At 44.3% G+C, this 20,675-nt stretch overlaps 1 protein-coding gene across 1 annotated transcript in view; it reads right to left on the bottom strand.

Annotated features, from left to right (window-relative positions):
• Nucleotides 1-20,675, bottom strand: part of plxnb2b (plexin b2b) — a 105,392-nt gene that overhangs the window by 44,070 nt on the left and 40,647 nt on the right. The window contains exons 3-4 of the mRNA XM_061282448.1: nucleotides 19,798-19,918; nucleotides 6,468-6,561 (exon numbers count right to left, since the gene is read on the bottom strand). The gene's annotated coding sequence lies outside the window, so the exon portion shown is untranslated. The remainder of the gene's footprint in view (nucleotides 1-6,467; nucleotides 6,562-19,797; nucleotides 19,919-20,675) is intronic.

Genomic DNA, 20,675 nt, shown 5'->3' with positions numbered 1-20,675 from the left:
GCTCTTCAATTGGCATTCATCGGATTGAATAGCTTTTAAAAATATGACGGGCGGATGTGTTCTTTTCACTCCTTCCAAATTGTTTTCGAGAGGAAACGAGTTGTTGCGGTTTAATGTCGAAGTCAAGACCACATTAACGATGTCGAGACCCGGACTGAGGCGGAACGAGCGTTTGGTTGCATTTCACAAACGAGAGACCTTCAAATACGAATTAGTGCTTTGTGGCGATGAAAATGACACTCGCCGAGTCGAGGTCACGGATGCTATCAAATTTGCCGATGGCAATTCTTGTATGCTGTTTTGTTTTTTTCTTTTCAATTACAGTCAATGTATTCACAAAAAAAAAACGCTTTAGTATCGGAGATGGGATATTAAAAATACAATTTCGAGACGAGGTCCCCCATCCAAAAGTAGCTTTCATTTATCATCAGACAACTAATCAATAATTGGTCTGCGTGTATGGATGGCGTGTCTGGTCATGAAAAATGAACGTTACATTCAAAGCGAACATGCATGCGGAGGTAATGACAGTAAAACTGCCAGGGGGGGGGCAACCAATGAGGAGCCCCTTTGTTTAGAACCTCTTCACCGATTGTTCTCGTCACTGAGGGTGCTATAATCTACCGTGGAAAGAGGAAGCGAGAGGATTCACTGAGCATCCTTATTAAAGGGACTTGGCTGATACGGCTAGCGAGGAGTGTGTAAGTAGCTGGCGAGCAAGACGGGTCTCGTGCACTTGGGAAGACACCGTGGGTGCTGTATGAATCTTTAATACGAGGTTTAATGCCGAGGGAGGGCAGGAGGAAGGCGTGGAGAATATTAAGAGCGGAGTGGGGAATCTCGGGGGAGGTGAGCCAGCGAGCGAGCCACCCCGTATCACAACACTGCTGATAAGTAGAGGCCTCCCAGGATCAAACCTAATTCGACAGTGCTCTCTTACAGAATGGCACGCCGTCGGCAGACTCGCCCGAGTCTTCAAAAAAAAAACACCAGACAGGGCCTGATGTTCTGATAAAAAAAAAAAAAAAATCAGATGAAGGCTTTTCATGTGTTGCCTTTCTTCATCTCTTTTGTTAAACACACACTTTGTGGAAAATTTGGCTATGCTACGTTGTTTTAATTACACGCGGAATGAGCCTAATGAGTTATATCTGTTCCACTGGAGGCTAACACACAACTAATTAGACCCGAATCAAAAAAGGCCGGTAGAGTTAAACAAGGAAAGTGTGCTATTCTTTGTTCTCCCGCGTTATTCATCAAGTAACTGCCATGCGAAAGACGGCAACTTCCCAAAGGTGCTGATGTCACCATCAGATTAGCGAACTAATTGAAAGTATTTTCTGGTGACAGCGGAGGCGGGCACAGGTGGCCGCCCGCGCTTGTCGGCGGCTCCAATCATTCAAATGCTGATGATAATCACACGAGTGGAAAAAAACGCTAAGCGACGCACCTTAGCACTATTCTCGTTGCAATCACTTTTTTTGCATGGTTATTTTCTAATATTGGTGTGTCTAAAGACATATTTTATTGTAAATAATAGAGATGAAATCATATTGGAGCATGAAAAAAATGTAGCATAAAATTAGCATTAAAAAAAGTAGCATGAAAAAATTTTCCATCGAAAAATAGCATGAAAAAAATGTTGCATAAAATATTTGCATGAAAAATTGTAGCATAAGAAATAATATGGAAAAAATGCACGATGAAAAAATTTGCATAAAAAAAAATGTAGCCTAAAAATTTAGCATAACACAATGTAACATGTAGCAACAAACATCCATCCATTGATTTTACTTTGCTTGCAAAATGATTGCTTATTCCCCAAATGATTTACAGCAAAAGAATGTTTTTCTCTAGTACGCCCTTGAAGAACATCTTTTTGTCCAGAAGGGATTTTGAATCATCCACGTACATTGATGCTTTTTTGTTGTTGCGGCAACAGAACATGTTCTCGAGCCTTTTGTGAAGTTGTAGCATTTGAGCAAGCGTAAAATGCTTTCCCGCAGGCGGCACAGCAGCCGAGCCAGAGAAAAAGGCAACGTTTGGGAACAAGTAGGGGCTTCAATCTCCACAAGTTCCGCCATTAGCCATCGACTTTCATTCGCCATCTGCATGCGCTCTCTCATAATTTTTCTCTCCGACCTTGATTACAGGGCACGGCTCAAACTCCCACCGAGGCTTTCTTGTATCTTTTTAGTGGCCCGAGAGTTGAATCAAGTAGCCGCATATAAAATATGTAGCTGCCCATATGCTCATAGTGGCGGTAATGTTAATGATAAGTGGCAGCTGGCGGAGTCGGTCCATTTCCTTGATTAGTTCTCTTCCTACCTCCGTCTGCGAGTTTATGGCCTGGCAATCGGCACGGCGAATCGTCCCTGACAAGTCGTGTTTGAGTGGTAGGCAAGGTTGGGAGGGGGGTCTGTAAGTGCCCTGATTGTTACCATGACGACCGTTGACAAGAAATGAGAGGGTTGGCCTCGGCCACCGTGGCGTGCGGCGCTCGATAGCCGCGTGAGGCCACCACGTGGGAGATATTCCCAAGGTTTATAATCACTGTCAGCCGCCGACTCGAGCGGTTTGTGCGCAAATGTGTATTTATATCCGCCGCCTGCCTGGGAAAGTCATCTGGCCTAAGCTTTCGCAAATCCCCAAAATCCAACTTAGCATCTTTGTCGTGAGCGAATATCTCAAAGAGGAACGTTTGAGAAATATATCAGCAGCTGTGTTTATGTGCGCATTGAGATGAGGGAGCGCTTGATTTCTCCGCTTTTTGAAGATGACAATCATCGGTTTACGCTTCCGCGAGCGGTTCACTCAAATATGCTCATTAATACGACAAAAAACAACAACAACAACTGTCCACAAAGTACACCCATAAACTAAATGCAAGAGCAATCTTGCCAAATAGTGAGCGCCGCCACATCTTGCCTGCAGCTAAGGTTGTTGCTGGCATAGACAAAAAAAAAAAAAAAAAGAAAGTCATTGCACTGGCATGCCAGATGAGACTCATCTCCTCATCAACTTGCACACCCAAGTTTCATTAGCAGACACTTAATAAAAGACAGGCACGTTTGTAATCTCCCCCGGTGGTGGCGGAGGCGAGGCGGATGGCGTCGATAAGGCAGAGTTAATCTCAATCACAATAAATAACATTGATTACAACAGCTCGATGCTAGGGGGGGGGAAAGTTCTTGAAATGAACGCGCCCAAAAAAAATTAAAAATAGGAAGGCGGCATGACAGGATTATGAATCAAATATAATCAGTTGGGGGTGGTGCCAATGATGCCAGAAGATCTATCGCTGAAGGTCAATTTGGATTGGTATAAAACAGGGAGCAGGTTCAATTCCACTCAAGGAAATTTTCAACAGGTTCGAAAATGGGTTGGCGAATATCTTCGCGACCTTGAACGAACCCAAAACTGGCTTGGTCCTTAACCACGGCGAGACAAACGGGCGGCTGGTTTCTACGTCAGGCCAAACGTGTAACGACAAGCGTTGTTGCGAAATCATCCCCGCCCGCTTTGGGTGAAGAGGCCATTTCTCGTCAGTTCACGCCGGGGTCACAGCCGAGACGGATTGTACCTCGACTAAATCCAATCGCGGCCTGCGTCAATAAGTTCTTGGCGGCGGGGAAGTGGCGGAATTATTCTCCAGCCGCGCCTGAATGGGGTCCACGGCAACAGCGGCATATGATTACCGTCAGTTTCTTATTCATTTGATCTGGCGGGGAAATCGCTGGTGCGTTTGCATCATTGCGACCTTGCCGAGGTACTCGCTACGCCGCCCGTGTTGACAGTACGACGGCGGCATGCTCGACATCACCGATGGGGGATTGCGACGTTTGTTGTAAAGGGATTACCCGGCTGACCTTTGCAGTTTTCATTCATTTAATCGTTTCATCAGAAAACAAAACACACAAACGGGCAAAGAATAAAAATAATACTCATACTTTGGAGGTCACGTGACTAAAAACAAACACGGTCTTTTCATGACAAAGACACGAGCTACACTCAAAGCACAACCGCGCTGAATGTGGAAGCATTAATCACCCAAAGGCTTACGATCGCATAGTCGTCAATTGATTTTTTTTTTAATACGTTTAATATCGGAGCTCTTTATCCTATATAGAACGGCGGCGTGATTTGACGCGGCGGAGCGACCAATCCTCTTACTGGCGTCTTTATGGGGTCAGCAGAGGAAATGGACGGAGTTCAGACAGATGGGCCCTGAGGGGATAAGGCGGGGAATAGCGATGATAAAAAAAAAAAGAAAAAAAAAAGGCAAGGGTGTTGAGTCAAGCTGGAATTTGGTGCTGAGACAGAAATATGGTTTAAAAAAAATCTAATCAAGACAAGGGAGCGGCATGTGGGGGAGAAAAAAAAAAAGCCGATTAGAACTGTCAGGATCCATCAACGAAAGGATCAGCTTTGTTTGCTCACTTGCACAACAGCTTTGCCGACATCAAAATATGATTGTTAGGCCAAAAAGATGACAGGACAGGTGTTTGCATGATTGATTACTTTACTTTTTAATTTGATGACATGCGACACATCAAGTTAAGGGCCAACTGAAACTGAGAACTGAGATTTGCAGCAATGGGAATTTATTTATTCATATGTTTATTTATTTATTTGTATGTTTATTTATTTATTTATTCTTTAATTTATTTGTATGTTTATTCATTCATTTATTTATCTCTATATTTATTTATTTGAATGTTTGTTTATTTTTTGTTTGTTTGTTTATTTATTTATCTCTCTATTTATTTGTGCGTTTATTCATTTATTTATTTATTTTCATTTTTTAAGTCTTTCCAACAAAAGACAGTTTGAATGATTCATGGGAATGACCATTTGATTCGGTACAGCTCAGTAGAGTTTCTATGATAGCGTGGAGATTTTGAAACCATTCATTTTATGTACAAGGGAAATATTTTTATCCGTCAAATTTCTCGTCTGTTGCGTGTCTTGTTTATTTTCAATTCGAGAGACGTCAGAGTAACAATGCATTTTTTCGAAGCGTCGCTGCTTGTCTTCAATTGAGTAGCCTTGTATTGTGGCCCGTTAACTCCGCAAGCCCCTGAAACTTCACGTGGTCTCTTCTCCAAGCTCCCTCCCCCCGGTCATGAGGTGGCCCAATGCTCTCTGAAGTGAAGCTTTGATAAAAATGGGCCTTTTTTCCACTTGGACGCTCCGATCTGCAGGAAACGGTCTGCTGCAGAAATTGCTAGCGCCGCCCTCTCTCCAGCTTCCTGCATCTTTAAGGCAATGAAAGATTCAAGCGGCAGCATCTCCATTCTCAGGGCACAAAACACAAGCCTGACAAGGCGACAAGCAATCCCTCTCCGCAGGGCTGTCCAAAGAAAAAGTGTCGATGCTAACAAAAAAATCCATGACAGCCGCTCACTTATGTTAACGTAAAAGCGGCATCCGGCTGTGTTTTTTTTTTTAGTTTGGGAAGAGTACGGACTTGGAAGAGGGAGGACAAATGGGCAGGCTGAGATGGGGTGAAGGAGATGTGGGGATGGAGCGCTAGTTTGGGGAAATGGAGGGGGGGGGGGGGGCGAAGCTCATCAATATCCTGTCACGGCTGCCTGGGCAAACGCTGCGCTAGAGAAATGCTGAGATAACACAAGATAGATAAGTTGGGTTTCTAATAAAGGCCCACAACGGCGAAGAAAAAGTTGGCTTGACCTCAGCTCGGTGGAAAACCTATTAAATAATGCTCGTTTGCGGGCATCGCATTGCCAGTCGACACACAACATACGGCGGCGCTACATCCTCAAAGTTGAAAACAAAGTTTCCCACTGAGATCTGACATTGTATTTGGAAACAATTACTCCAGTTTCACTGAGGGGTGAGCAGTTACGCAACGAGTAGGACAGAAGAAGCAAGATGAAAGACACACTGCCAACATGGATTCATTTTTGCTGTTTATGAATGCGCAATATCCTAATTAAAAAAAAAAAAGTTGTGTCGCTAACATGTTTTAAGAATATCTCTCCGGGGATGAGACTTGCCAATTAGAAATAAAACACTAGAAGGCTAACATTTATTCACATATGTGTATTTATGGATGTGTGGGGAAATTGATTTGTTAATTAATTCATTAAAACTTTTAACGGTACATGTTTCGTGATGTCCAAAAATATTCTTTATTGTGTTGAAAATGAAAATAGACTTGAAAAGTCGATTGAAAATAAAATTGAATTATTTGAATTAATACATTTTGAATTAATTAATTGTAAATGATCAATAAATTAAATAATTAATTGAAAATAAAACTTAAATAGACTTCATTCCATCATGAATTTCCAAAAAGGACATTTTAGCGCTTTCATTTCAGTACGGTGACAATATTTCGAGATCAGCTGCGGTGATGGCTTGACTGATATTTTTCCCTAATTCCACAACCTTTTGGAGTACTTCAAGACATCACTGTTATTAAAAAATAGATAAGCACTTACCAGACACTTGATAAACGACCAATATCCTAGCGTGGAGTCATTTAAAATGGCCGAGGCAGCGGCGGCAACAAGTGAGCCAATCCCTTTGTTGGACCTGCAAACAGACAACAACAAACGTTAGACAAGAGCGAGCTGGGAGCACTTTACAAAGTTCCCACTCGTGACACTTGCCTTGTAATCCTTTCAACATGATCAGTCGTTCAATAAAAGAGCTTTACCAACACGTGTTTACAACCTTTTGCGTGAACTCCATGACAGAGGAAAATGAGCCGCAAAGCTCCTGTAATTGACAATCATTCCGAGAAAAAACAAAAGCAAAAAATTCTCCCGCTCTGTTTTTGTTGTAAACACACGTCGGAAGGGTTGAGACACTCATCAATCCAGCCGCCGGCACTTTTGGGAATGAGGAAACACTTTAGCCATGATATCAATTGACATGTGGATTTTTTTTTTATTAGTGATACAAGTCAGCGGAGCGAAGCCAACTTTCAATTCTGCATTCCAACCAATTACGCATGCAAGAAAAGCACCACTCCACACAAAAGATAGTCACCGTGCCAATTTCTTTTGCCCCAGTCTACCCCCCCCCGCCCTCCTCCTCCATCCGCCGACGACCAAACGACACATTCAAACCAAAAGTGCCTATTCCGAGTAATCTAAAGTGAATTTGCGATGGGGGAAAGGAACCCGTCAGTTCAAGTAAAAAGCCAGGCAAGCGCCTTTGATCAAGAGCGAGGGTGGATTAGTGGGGATTCTTCACAACTTCAATCCAAAGAAGGGGCTACGTTGGAAAAGCGCCAATAAACTCACACAGCAAAGATCAGAAAGATTACGGATTATCTCGACATGTGTTTTGCTTTTTTTTTGTCTTTTCTAAGGAGTATTTTTATACCACGATAAGGTAATCAAAGGTCCTAAAATGGAAATATGTTGGCCAGCTGTCAGCCGTAAAGGGGTACTTTGATTTTATTTGAATAATTTAACATGCACGTTTGAAGAGTGACATTCATCTTAAATGTAGGAAATTTTGAATATTTTAAAAAAGAATCGTAGTTAAGAAACAGTTAAGATTAAATGTGAATGATTTGTAGCAGTAGTTTAAAGTTAAATATAACCGAAAAGTATTGCACATGAAAAGTGAAACAAACAAATCTAAAAAAATATACCATCCATTAGATTAAAAAAAAAACATAAATATTTACAAAATATTAAATTCAGTGATTATTTTGTGTGATACATAAAGGATCAATCGATTACCAAGAAATAATTGTCAATCTGCAATCATTTAATCAAAAATAATTGAAGCAAATTTTCTTTCCAATTCTCAAAAAGGTTCCTTAATGCTGTGTGAATGTTTACGTGCCGTGACGGAAAATTAATGTTTTATTGGATCCTTATGTCTCGGGGTTGTTTCAGGCGAATTGTTAACACGACGATATTGACTCTGCATCATTTGAAAATTGTGATGTTTTCGTCCGACACTCGCCCTGCGGTTTCTTTTGAACTTTCAGTGTCATACCATCAACAAGAAGAAACAAAACAAAAAAAAAAAGTCCAGCAAGGCAGACTAAGATGTCTGCGGGGGCGGGCTGATGAAACCGCCATTCACTCTCCGCTGTTGTATCGTCAATCATCCTCACGTATATACAGTAAATGATTTTTCCACGCGCCGCGGGCTGATGGATAAGCAGAGCGACAGGAGGAGGTGGATGACTTCTCCACTCGTTTGAAGGTGAACGAAAGACGTCGACGTGGCTCGGCTCTCTTGCTGTGCCGCGCACGTTTTTCCATTTGGGGCGCTAAAATGTAGCGCCCTGGGCCAAAGCCGTGATGGATTCCCCCTCACGGCGGCTTCCCCGGCTTTCAAAAGGGACGAGGCCAGAAGATCTCAGAAGCTGTCAGGAGATGCTTCACATCTTCATCAGGCCTGGTGGCGCTTTGTTGATTGGATGGCAAATTTAAAACGGCTGTAAAATACACAGTATCGCTAACGGGCTAGCTTGCGGCGCACCACGTTGGACGCCACCTTGAAAAGGCGCTCGGCAATTCTTTCTGCCTGCCTCCGTCCCCAAATTTAATTGCGTCAGGTCAATTGATCTCGTGAATGTGTGAACAGTGGGGAAAAAAAAAAAGAGAGAGAATTGTGGGGGCGACGTGCGGCTCAAGGCAGCGCAACTCCAGAGAGAGCGCACGCTGACTCCAAGTTGAAAGCATCCCTCCGGTGACGAAAAGGCCGAGAGAAAGAAAGATGAAAGGGACTCAGTCCATGCTAATTTACTCAGCGCCGCCGTTTGCAATCTTTCTCCGTACACTCGCGCGCCTCCCGTGGTGCGGCTCGTCTATTCTTCGGCATCCGGGCACAATTAACCTGGAGACGCTCTGGGTGATCCAATGGAAATGTTTACTTTGAACGGATGCAGCAATTTGTTCATGTTGGTGACGAACCTTTCATTTCAGGGCATTAAGAATTCATAGTAGGGCAGGAAAACAAATGCACAGCTAATTTTAACCTCCTTTAAATATTCACCCTCATTTGTCCCTAATGACAATTCGAAGATGGTATTTTTGAATTTGTTAGTAAGATCCACATGAAAGACACAGCTGCGCGCTTTGAATTATAAAATCCACAAGTATAAAAAAATCGGTGTAAAAAAATTGTCAGTTGTCAGGCAAGGGCGTGAACCTAACGATTCTCCCCGAAAAAAGGGCTTTAAGCTATTTGTTTCCGCTCCCGTTTAAAGTCTCCTGTCAAGCTAATCATAAGACAAACGGAATCCAAGTTGTATTTATAACACCCACACAGTTTAGCCTTTCAGTTTCACTTAATGTTTTTTCCCGAATATGAACTCCCAATGTGAAATGCCACGGGCGTGCTCACAAATAGCATCTTTATGGCCAGGCAACAAATGGTTGAGCAACACATGTAGACAGATTATATAACGCTACTCACAAGTCTTTATCCATGAATGACAAATATTACTATTACGAAAGCCCACTGAGGAGTTTTGACCAACTCCAGCAGTACATATTTGTCGGTATTATACTGCCCCCTGGTGGCCAAAGCTCACGCACCAGCAGGAGCAACCCAATATCCCCCAAAATTCTGTTTGTATGTACTACACTGCCCCCTGGTGTCCACAGCTCACACACCGGCAGGAGCAACCCAATATCCCAAAAAATTCTGTCTGTATGTATTACACTGCCCCCTGGTGGTCAAAGCTCACACACCAGCAGGAGCAACCCAATATCCCAAAAATTCTGTACGTAGGTTTTGAGACGTTTTTAGGATTTTAATGACTAAATGTTAAAAGGTTACAATACCCGCCACCACCACCAAATAAAAGATGATCAATTTATCATTCTATCCAAATCAATTCAGCAAGGCCAAAGAAATCCAGTGGGCATGCCGGGTCCTGACAGTATTTTTGGGCGACGTTGGCAGCTCGATGACACGGATTTCAAGTGAAAGCATTACTCCAGAGAATAATTTCTCTGACATTGTCAAGAGAGGAAAGGGATGAAGGGGGGGAAAAAAAGACAATGACAGTACTTAACATCTCTCCCCATCTTGGGAAATGTCACGCGAAGAGATGACGTGCAATCCCACTCAAACGCTGGCCCGCAAATCACTTAACGCAGCAGTTGGGGGGAGTCGGGGATGGACATTTGCGAATCGAGATGGCCAGATTGCTCCCGTGTAATTCCAATCCATGCTCACTGCCAGAAACCTTCAACATTTGCGGCGATGATTTCAGAGGCAGGGGGAGGGAACGGCACAAAAATAAGTGCTCTGCCTCGCGGCTTTTCACCCATTTGTGGTTGAATTATTTTTAACTTTCGCAATCCATGAGAAAGGGAGAGCGAGAGCCTGCTGGATTATTGGCAGTTTGTAAAATCCCATCAGAAAAGACGAGGAAGAATCAGATCATGTCGAGTTACACGGCGGCGGGATGAGGATGACGCATCGGACCCCCCGTCGAGGCTGAAGGAATCCTGTTTGGATCAGCAGAATTCTTCTGACAATGACCGCATCGGAGGAGTCGACTTCTAAAATCTATCTAACAGTAGAAAGTTGAACGTGGTCCATCACGCTAGCTGCTAGTATCTAAAGCTAGCTCATTAAAACAAAAGGAGGACTCAACCTTTGCCTCCATAGCTTTGCTCCTCTTCGCAAAATATTGTTTACTATCCAAGATTGCCGGCACGTGGTCGAACGCGGTCCATCACGCTAGCTGCTATTATCTAAAGCTAGCTCATTAAAACAAAATGAGGACTCAACCTTTGCCTCCATATATTTGCTGCTCTTCGCAAAATATTGTTTACTATCCAAGGTTGCCGGCACGTGGTTCATTAAAACAAAATGACAATGATTCCGCTTCCGAGCAAACAAACTCGGGCAGAAGGAAGCAACAGTACTTGTGTTGTTAGTCATCCACTCAAAATAGGAAGTTTCTCATCCGTTGTGGGCGTGTGGTTCATTCAAAGTAGCTGTGATTTTTTTTATGTCTTCACTGACTCACAAAAGTAACTTGGGGAGGGAGAAACTAGTGTTGTCAGTCATCTCCTCAAATCATTCCGGTCTTCATCCAAGGTTGTCAGTACTTGAGTCATTAACACAAAGTGGCCGTGATCAACTTTGGTCTTTACCGTCTTTGCTCATATCTGAAGTTCCTTTCTGCCAAAACGTGTCCTTCTTCCAAGAGCACTCGGTTCATTAGAACACATCGACGGCTGTCGAGACTGATCTTCAAAACCGAGTATTTTTTGGAAAAGTTTGCTTCCAAGGACATTTCTGGCTACCTGTGGGGATCCTTTTAAAAGTACCAAAAAATTGGAGATAGATGTTTCCGGAGACGATATCCTGTTGCTTTGCTGTGCCTGTTCTGCTGGCTCGGAGTCAATTCCCTGAGAGGGCCGCACCATTCCCCAGGAATTAACCCCAAAGTCATTACGCCAGCGAGGGTCACTGGGTGCGAGGCATTTGTGGACAACACCGGCAGCGTTCTGGCTCCAGAGTGCCGCCTCAGGCGTCCTCTGTCCACACTCACACACACTCTGTAATAACACACACACACAGCCAACCAGGCGTGCTGCCCAGCCACCAGTCAGCCTGCTTAATAGGGATGGCAAATAGTCCCTACAGCCCTAAAGACACAATAACGGAACACATAATATTCTCTCTGTCGCCGCTTTAATAGTCTGTGAGTTCAGGCTAACGCGGCTAAAGGTTCAGAGGGCTAAACACACGCGCTCCATTTCAATTAGTGCCGTGTTCACTGGGGTGGAGGACAAGGCTCTTGCTAAACCGGCTCCACAATGTCACAAGCAGAAACGACAAAGATGGCGACAGTGGCTAATGGCGACGGTGGCTAATGGCGATGGTGGCTAATGGCTAATTTAGCAAATTTAGTTTCGCCCACTCAAAACTATCCGAGGTGGTCGACAAGATCAGCTTTTGTTTTCCTAGGGTCGACTCAGTTCGGAGAAAATCACCATTTCTTCATAGCCGGCTGGAAACGATACATTCATTAGCGGAGGTTTATTAAAACCAATGAACGGCTGCAGTCTTTTATATTCGCCCACTTTGCTTGTCTTCAAAACAAAGTGACGATTGAGGAGGCGGACTTCATAAATCTGCTCAAAACAATGCATTTGCTTAGCAAAGTTGTCTGTTTTGGCTTTATTAAAATAATGACAATTGTCTTTTGTCTTCTCCATCTGAGGCAAACTCATTTCAGAGAATTTAGTATGACTCCACGCTATGTTTGTTTTATATCATCCATTCCTCTTATACTCTGGCTCAACGTTTAAACAACATTGATCAGATTTGATAGTTTAGCCACAGACTGTTCCAAAAAGTATTGTGCTTCTCTTTTATATAAACTGTATTAAAATAAAGATAAAAAAGATCGCCTGGCTGGGACTTGAGCATCTCTAAACTTCTGACCTCAGAATCAACCCGGATGGTCACCTTCAAGAGGTTCGCAAAAATGGCCAGAAAAATAAAGCACATTTCCCGTCAGTGTTGAAAACAAGGCATTTCTAATCCAAGGTTATCTGCATCTGCTTCATTAAAACATCATAATGATTGACTCTGGTGTTGCCGGGGGCGACGGGGATTAGTATGAATGTTATTGTGCGGAGAAATCAGTCATAGTTTAACAGCAAATGAAGACACCTGATTTTGTCCGGCGGGCATGAATCTGAGTTTTCCTTTTCATCAAAGATTCGGTTGAACCATATCGGCGCCTCGAAACAATGAATTCAGGTGGGTTCATTAAAACAAAATAACGACCGTCGACACAACGTCGCGGCGAGAAACTCTTGATTCGCGTGATTACTAAGGTGCGGGTAGGCAGGGCTATGAATAATGCCCGCGTTGCAGTTTTAATTGCCATCCTTCCCGCGGCTTGTCTCGCGCGGCGTCCGCCCGGACCTTTGCTCCGACATCGACGGCTTAAACTTCATCAAGCGCTTGCGGGAATAACCAATTTCCGCACACCTGCCGTGAAATGCCTTTCAATATACTCCTTGCCCGTAGCAATTTTCCCACTCACTTGGCGCCGGGGTGGCAATATGAGCGAGCAGATACTCGCCCTCGGGGGCGTCATTATGCTAGACGCGCGAGTAATGGAGCTCGGGGTCTACCTGGCTCGTACCACCTTTCTCATATTGAAATGAGAGAAAAAGGCCACGCTCGGAACACTGTTAATAAAAAAAAGCAAGAAATGCCCAAGGCTTTGCTGCCCGATTATGAGAACTGGCCGTGTCAGGAAAAGCAAGGGGGGGAGGCGATCGGGCCCCGGTTCTGTCATCCGCTGGGCCCGGTCTGCCAGTTCCCAGAACACAAGGAGCCTTTTTTTCCACCGCCAATCACAACCAGATGTGCTCGCGCTGTTACCAATTCCGATCTGTCACTCTGCTTGCTCTCCAGAAAGCAACAACAACTCAGCGCTGACAAAAATACGCGCAGTCTCTGGCAGGCCCGGCCCCAACGTGTAATCACAGGGTCCCCCGAAAGGAATCCCGAGCTCCGATAACATGCTTTCCAATTGGCTGGTTTTCTCCCGTGGGACGGAGAGCCAAACTTGAGGTGACAGAGACTTGAGACCTCCAGGACCGACAACCAACGTGGGACGTCTGGAAAGCCGAGTAAACGCTGCTGTTGAGGCAACAGTTTGCCTCTGGGTGTTATTTTTCTCTCCTAAATATTTAACATGAACATCATGTATGCCCGCCGGCTAAAGAAAAAGCATCCCAAAAAAATATATTTTTCTCAACGGTGTGAAGTGGGGGCAATGCAGGTGGTTACGATTAACTATTCATTTGATCAACGTGATTCGCACATGCGGCTTTCCACAGTACTCCCAAAGCTCCTTTTTTTTCCCCGCCCCTCTCCGGCCCGCCCTCGGCGTCCTCTCTGCCGGCAAAACGCTATCAGCCACGGCCATCTGTTACCCCCGCAGCAGAAAAGTGGAGCTGCTCGAAAGTCATCTGGCGACTGATTACGGACAAGACACAACGTTTCAGCTTGTGATCGTTTCAAATGGGAATCGCGACGGCTTATGACACTGACCTGATTGTATTTGCGTCACGCAAGCGATGTGAGTCATACAAGTGTGAGTATGTTAGCGACGAGTTTTCTTTTCCGTAATGAATCGTATTTTTGAGAAACATGGACAAGAACTCAAACAATTTTTGACGTACTAATTAATGTTAATAAATGAATGAATAAATGAAACAGAAATGACAATTATTCTCATTTTGTTTTATTATTTTTCAAATTTATTCGATAAATCGATTTGGATTCTGTTACCGATTAAGTACCGATTTGGTATGTCAAAAACGATGCATAAATATTGGTCATTGGTTTTAAACGTAAAAGCAGGTTTGAAATCGACGCACACTCAAAAATCTAATACAAACATCGTCTCGAAGCGATAAATTGATTATCACTCGATTAACATGATTTTTGCAATCCTCACTTATCGCCTCCCTTGGAGCGTTTCGAGTTGAGAATTGTTGCTGTGTGAGCATCCCAACTATAGAGGACCACGTCGCAGACAAAACGATAAATAGAACCCGCTAACAAGATGTATCGACACCAAACTGATTAGGAGAAGAAGTGGAAGTAAAAGTAAATACATTTATTGATCTTGTGTTTAGAACGGCATAAAAAAACATCCATACATCAATGGAGTCCAAGTCGAATATTCATCCTCATAAAGCACTAAATTGCGTGAACAGCCGCAACTCAAACATTAGATTTTGTTCTCGGGAGACCTGGGGGGGAAAAAAAAAACACAACCTCCATGGCTGAGTTAATTAAACATCGCGTAAATAATGTCGGGCAAATCCCTTACGTCTCACCCTCGAAAAGAATCATGTCACAACAACAACAGCTGTTGCGCACACACTGCGGTCTGTCGAAAAATAAACTTTTAATAAACATACCAAACGCTAAAATAAGGAAAGTTGATTAAACACAGAATCAAGTTAGGTTTGAATAAAACCAAAGCATCCAAGGCTAACTTGAAAAGAGCAGTTGTGACCTAGCAGTAAAATATCCTTATCGCTTTTATGTTCAAGATCATTTTCCTGATCTGGGGGGGGGGGATAAAACGCGTCGCCATACTTGGTGGGTGTCCTGCGCCTGGAGCAGAGAAGACTCCATCTGTTTTCAAGGGCTTCCACTTAGACGCACGGACCTCATTATTTGCAACATGCAAGGCCCGTCTTCCGTCTGAATATCTATTAGGAGGAGAAGCGTATTAGATTGCTGCATGCTCCATGCTCAGCCAGCAAAAACGCTGTTAAGCCAGCAGAGCCACGTGGAGCACTTAGGAGGAGCCAGCATGTTAAGCAGGGGAGGCAAAGAGCAGCCATTTGTTGCAGGAGAGGCGATGGCGAAGGGGGCTTCTCAACCCCCCCCCCCCTTAGGAGGACAGTCCATTGTGGCGGGACTGTACAGATCGATCCATCAGGTCAATAGATCATTAAGCAATCCCTATGTGCCTGAAATAACACTGGGATGAGAGTGGAGATAAGAGCTCAGATCGATGTTCTGGACAGATGAGAGGTGGACAGAGGCTGGAAATGGGAGTGAGGGGATGGACCCATTTAGGGGACGCTTCTGAATGTATTTTCCCGCGAGTTCTCGTTAGCAAAACTGATATGAGATTGTCCTCTGAGCCACACCCTGAAAAAAAACACAAGGGGGGGGTGGGGGTCCAGGATGTACTTTGGCTCACTCACTCTGTGATAGCTTCAAGCTCACCCTAATGAGGAGATGTAGTCCAGAAAACGGATAGCCGGATCACGCCGCGGGGTTGTTAGCAATGAGCTACGAGCACACATTTTGCAAATCAGTATGTGCGACCCGCTAACGTCCGGTGTCTGCATGAGTGAAGCTAATGGAACTTAATGCTCGGATGTTTTTAATACATCAATGCCTGGACGGGCTTTTAGGACCAAAGCGCCAGCATGGCTGAAGAGCGATGAGGGAAAAGCGCATATTTATTTAGTCGTGACCGAGACCGGGGTGTTAAGGTGCGCCAGGTGGCGAAGGTGGGCGGCGAGCTCGGGACAAGGGTCTTTAGAAAATGTGTCGAGCCGAGACGGAAGAGGGTGTCGGAGCGGCAAATGGGAAAGCACAGCTGGATGTAAATGACATAATCCTTTTGGATTTTTGGGGGCAGCGGTGCGCTGATTGCCTCCTTTAAATTCGCTAATACTGATCATTCTGTCTGGTTAACTCATTAGCATGTGCGCTTGGTCCGCCAAACCACTTAAACCGACTGACTCGAGGTGTCCCCTAAACTGAAGCGCAGATTAAAAAAAAAAATATGCTTCATATAAATCGCTTAGGGGTCGTAATTATGCACACAACAACATTGTATTGAGTAAGCAGCATTAAATGTGCCGCCTAATGCTCTTGTGAATGACAAACAAGTGCAATCCATCCATAATCGGATGGATTGACTTCAAAAGGTCAATGCCAGCGTTCAACCAGACAATTGTCTTCCCCCAAGAAAAAAAATAATACTGAAGCATTGATTGACAAATAATGTAGGCATCAAATTTCTTTTGAATTGATTTTGGTGAGTCATAAGTAAACAACATTGGACCGCTGAAGTGGGAGTGGAGGGGCTTAGTGGCATGAGCTGTCTAGTGAACTGGCTAGGTAGCTAGCTAGCTAGATTCATCATCCAACCATCCATCATCCATCACTCCATCCATCACTCTATCCATCCATCCATCCATCCATCATCCATCCATCCAACCATTTATCTGTCCGTCCATCCATCCATCACTCCATCCATCCACCATCCATCACTCCCTGCCTCCATCTATCTGTCTGTCTGTCCATCCATCACTCCATCCATCACTCCATCCATCACACCATCCATCCACCATCCATCCACCATCCATCCATCCATCCATCCATCCCCATCAACCCCTCCCTCCCTCCCTCCCTCCCTCCCTCCCTCCCTCCCTCCCTCCCTCCCTCCCTCCATCCATCCATCCATCCATCAGGGCCTGCCAACTGGGCAAGAAGCAGAAAACCGTCGAGGAGGGAAGGTGGGTGGTGACGGGTGGTGGTCCGCCAAAAGCAGACGCTTCACCCCTAAAGAGGAACAGCATGCCAGCCTCGGAGGACATCTGCTTGCACAGGTGTGCTTACCCGATGTGATTAAGATGGCCGCCGCACACGCATTACCCGGGCGATGACGCGCGGCTACTCGAAAAACCAAGTCTGGAGGCGCGAGTGGCGATGGTTGGAGAAGGGAAGCACAGATGGAACTGATTGGAGTTTAAGGACGGAGCAAGCGGAGGAGAAAATGAAGGGACAGACGAGAAGAAAAAGTTTGCTTGGTAAACCACGGGAGCGTTACCAGCACATGCAGATGCTCCGCTTTTGATCCTGAAAAGACCGGCGGTAAAGCCACATGCACGCTTCATAGAAAATGAAAACATGGGGGGGGGGGGGAAGTGCTTCTATCTATAGCGCCACCTATGGGATGCAATAAGCCCCTGCTATTAGCAGAAAACTGCAGCACCTCCTCTCTAAAAAGTTTCTTATTGCATCACAACAACTTTACAAAACGCAGCCAAACAAATGTGGTGCAAACATAAATCACTTAGTCATAAATCAAATTACAACAATAACTGAAACAAATCTGTGCTTTCATCGCTTCAACTTCTCATATATTATATAACCGTGGTGACCCGCAATTGACCAATAAATAGTAACTGAGGGGAAACAATGTTTTCACTTTCATGCAATTAAAAACATATCTGATCAACTGATGGAATAATCTATTCCGGAAAGTTACAGCTTGGAACCACCACCATACAAAAAGATTTTGTGAATGGTTGTGATTCATTCTTGCATGAATATTCAATTACTTTCAAGCTGGTGCAGGTTTTCTAAATTAGAAAAAAGTATTTAAAATGATCGATAGATAGCTAGATGAATAAATAAATAAATAAATAAATAAATAAATAAATAAATAAATAAATAAATAAATAAATAAATAAATAAATAAATAAATAAATAAATAAATAATGTTTTAAAAAATTAGGTGAATTCAATTTGTGCATATAGAAAATAACGGAGGAAAAAAAGCATCTGGCCGCATTGGCACTTATCCAAAAAATGGCTTTGCGGGATACAGTGGAGTCAGACAGCAGCTTTGGCAGCGCGCTGGCCACTTGGAACGTCAACACACCTGTTTCCACAGCGACCAACGGAAAGATCGATTCCGCTCACACCGGCGGGCCGCTTCACGCTTTAACCTAAAGCGACAGCGTGCCCGAATTCATTTGTCGCAAGAAGACAAAAGTCCACTCCCTAAACAATTGATTCAAAACAAAAGGAATACCAAAGTAATTTTCGTTATTTATGTTAGCTCAACCGCTCGACTCTTATTACTCCCACTGAGCCGTAATTCGAGCTTTTTTGTTTTTATTTTTTCCCCCGGAACTTTCAAGCTATTTCAGATGACCTCACCACGCAACAGCGACAAAAAAATATCTCCCACAAACGAGAAAGAAAATCCCATTTCACAGCAGCCGGCAAGCGAGGAGGCAGAGAAATTGGAGCTCGGAATAAAGAAAGCCGCTCACCCCGACATATCCCTCCTTAAAAAAAAATACGAAACAGAGGAGCAGACCGATTTAACGCTAAATCATCCCAACTGTAGCGTTGCAACAGCTTACGGTGCGCTGACAAGTTGAAGGGAGGATGTCGGGCTCTCTGCGGCTTATTAGCGCTAGTAAATACCACTTTGCTCGCCTTTCAAACTCGCACCTGCGACTCAGATCAAAAAATCTCTCATAAGGCAACCAGATCTACGGCTGACAAGGAACGGGGCGGGGAAGCTCCTCTTTACGATCGTCTTTTCATGTTGCTATTGTAAGATTGGAGTTACACTGTAGCTCCAAATTGGATTTATTGCCTTATCCGACTTTTTGACTTGATATCAACATTGTGTCGACTGTCCGCATAAATATCAGAATTATTTCGCAGCAATGATGTCATTATCTGTTGCTGATAGGTTGTTCATCCACGGGCGCGGTGGTTTTTCAAAAAACAAACAACCATGGCACTCGATATGAAAACAACCAGAATTGTGCCCCTTGGGGTAAATAAATTTGGGTCACCTGGCAGCGAGGAACATCAGCATTATGTCACTTGGGAGAAAAAATGTGTCAGAATCGGGTCGGTGGGGGGCAAGAAATATTGTGTCGCTTAAAAATCAAAAACATTGGAGCCGTACTGCTTGGCGGCAAAAAACAAAAAGCATCCAAATTGTGTCACTTGTGTAAATGCGGCTTGAAAATGATGATAGAGGCGCCACTGACTCTCTGACATCACGCTGCAGGAGACAAACACATTTTACTGGCCGACCAAATCTCCGTTTGGGATTCCGTCTGCCGTGGAGCGCAGCCCATCACCTCTCGGGAAAAAAAAAAAACACTCCCCACAGCTATAACGGGCTCCAATCTGGTCTCACTTCTCAACTCCCAAAGTAAGCGTGTGGGTTGAGACGTACCGTATATATTTGCAAGTGCTAATGCTAGGCCGCACGAGTGGGCTGTTGGGCCAGCACCAGACAGATGGTTGTGTGAGAGGCAGAAGATCAGAGAAACGCTTGCTCCCTGTTGTTCTTTGGGCATGTGCTACATTTCGCAGAGGAGGCACCATGCGAGCGCTGTGTGGCAAAATATCCGATCAATCTAATGGAGGGGACTTCTTTCACTTGCTATTATCAAACGCAAGCTAGCTGGGAATGACTACAATAAACACGCGCGATGGTTAGCTTACCCCGTTGCTGAGCCTCAGCTCTGGATGATGCGGCGTCGGACTCCACAGTCTCCGCTTTGCTGCGACGCTCCGGGGTTTTTTTTCTTCCTCTGCGTCAGTTTCCTCTATCCCCCCAAAAAATCTAAAACGACACAAATCAAAACATGACGATGTTAGCATACCCTGTTCCTGTGCTTGGACACTTTGGACTCAGTAGCATTCTCCACTTTGTTGGGTTGATCATTGACATTACAAATAATCACACAGACTAGTGTTAGCTACACCCGTTCCTGTGCCTGAAAAAAAACAAAAACACACTTTGGACTCAGTAGCATTCTCCACTTTGTTGCGTTGATCATTGACATTACAAATAATCACACAGACTAGTGTTAGCTACACCCGTTCCTGTGCCTGAAAAAAAACAAAAACACACTTATGCTAATGTTAGCTTTGGACGCTACACTTTAAGGCATTACCTAATTTTGGCTATACCTTCTGTCTCTGGTGTATTTTCCCTTTAAATGTTATTTTGTAATGTTGTGAAACAGCTTGTATACGCTATTAGCCGTGGGCCGCTACAAAATGTCCGGCGGGACCCAAATGGCCCCCGTGCCGTTGATTGGGCACCAGATGGAGCTAAATAAATAAGAATAACAGATTGCGTCTTTTGTTTGGAGCGATTTTAGTCTGCTTTCTTGTTCCCCACTTGGCTTGTTATGACACCTCTTCGACAGCTCGGGTCAAACAAAGTGCAGGAGAGCTTAACAGTGCAGGCTCTGCAGAGAAGGCATGCTTAAACAAATTCAGACAAAGGGATTTCACTCCTGCCACAAATTTGGTCAGTGTCCAGAGACGCCGCACTCCGCCGCTTGTGTCGGACAATTTCAAATGAAAAGACA

This window comes from Syngnathus typhle, linkage group LG7 (assembly GCF_033458585.1).
Source record: "Syngnathus typhle isolate RoL2023-S1 ecotype Sweden linkage group LG7, RoL_Styp_1.0, whole genome shotgun sequence".
NCBI classification, from domain to species: Eukaryota; Metazoa; Chordata; class Actinopteri; order Syngnathiformes; family Syngnathidae; genus Syngnathus; species Syngnathus typhle.
Note: the sequence above shows the minus strand (reverse complement) of the source record. Positions and strands in the feature narration are given on the sequence as shown.